The sequence below is a fragment of the Bison bison genome, unplaced genomic scaffold, assembly GCF_000754665.1.
Source record: "Bison bison bison isolate TAMUID 2011002044 unplaced genomic scaffold, Bison_UMD1.0 scf7180017864299, whole genome shotgun sequence".
In the NCBI taxonomy this organism is placed as follows: Eukaryota; Metazoa; Chordata; class Mammalia; order Artiodactyla; family Bovidae; genus Bison; species Bison bison.
The window spans coordinates 4,105,219-4,106,965 of record NW_011494871.1 but is presented as its reverse complement, the minus strand read 5'-3'; positions in this window follow the sequence as shown (position 1 = coordinate 4,106,965).

Below are 1,747 nucleotides of genomic sequence, written 5' to 3'. Positions count from 1 at the left end.
AAGCCTTTCCTGTGTATTGATTCATTCACTGTTCCCCCAAGCCCTATGAAATAGGTTCGGTTATGATCCCCAATTTACGGATAAGGACATTGAGTCAGAGTGACGGGCCGGCCCACTGACACAGCTCATAATCGGATTATTATGACCTGGCGCAGGTTTCAGCCTGGGCGGTCTGGCCTTAGGGTCTGTGCTCTTAGTCACCACATAGACGGCTGGGATTATGACACAGCTTTTGTTAGACCACCTTCAATGTGTTTACTAATACGATTATATCAGTGCTAGCCACAGCTGATTCAGGCAGTAAACTGTGACGTCTCTTTCCTTTCTGCAAAACTTTTAAATTTACCAAGTTTAAAACCTGTCTGGGTTTTGTTGCTGTTTTTACCTGGTCTTTTGTGCTTTTTGTACTTATCTCTAATTCAACCTATCTCCTGCCAGTCGTGATCCCTCACTATGCTCCAACACATCAGGTGTTCTATGAGCTTTACCTTCTTGGAGAAATTCCTGCCGGAGCACGTCTGACCTCTCCTCACCTGGACTGGCGGCTCCAGGACCTGCTATGAAACTGGAAATTCTGAGGATCCTCTCCGTCTCTCGGTGTTCTGACATTTCACAAAGATGTACAGAGCCTGTTTTCACCACTGGGGCAGGCACAGAGTGGGCTCTCATAGTCTGGAAAGCCATGTCCGGCATCTTTGGAGGTTTCCTTGGCTTACTTCTTCAATGATGCTCCTCCTCTAATGTTTTCACCTGTACGTTCTTATTTTTCACGTTGATCTATTTCCTGGAAGATTGCCCCAGCTTTATCTTCGAAGCTTTCTACTGAGTTTTTAAAATATTGTATACTGGACTTCCCAGTGGTTAAGCACCCGCCTGTCGATGCAAGGGACACAAGTTTGATTCCTGGTCCTGGAAGATCCCACAGGCCACAGAGTGACTAACCCTGTGCACCACACTACTGAGCCCAGGCGCCCTAGAGCCCGTGCTTTGCAAAAGAGAAGTCACTTCAGTGGGAAACCCACACACCACAACTAGCGAGTGGCCCCCACTCTACAACTAGAGAAAGCCCGCTGCAGCAATGAAGACCCTGTGTGGCCAAAAACGTTTTTTTTAAAGGGGAAGATAGGGACCGATTCTGTAGGCTGTTAGAACTGTCCACATCGGGTATGAAGAAAGGATATCTAATACCAGGAGTTTTAAAAATAAATAAAATATTATATACTATTTTTATGTTGTTATATTTTCTGCCATCATGTTTAAATTTTTCAAGTTGCTCTTGGATTTTTTTAACGTATATGCTTTTTAATTATCAATTTTTATCTGTCTTTCATTGTATCCTATGCTCTGGCTTTTGCCCTTAACACTCTTATGAAACATTTGCCTGAGTTTGTTTCTTTCTTTATTATTGAGTTATAGTTGATTTACAACATAACACAAGGTTCATTGACTGACAATTTTTAAAGATTATACTCCATGTACAATTATTATAAAATCTTGGCTGTATTCCTTGTGCTTTACGATATGTATCCCTCAGTTCAGTTCAGTCGCTCAGTCGTGTCCGACTCCTTTCGACCCCATGAATCGCAGCACGCCAGGCCTCCCTGTCCATCACCAACTCCGGGAGTTCACCCAGACTCACATCCATCGAGTCAGTGATGCCATCTCATCCTCTGTCGTCCCCTTCTCCTCCTGCCCCCAATCCCTCCCAGCATCAGAGTCTTTTCCAATGAGTCAACTCTTCGCATGA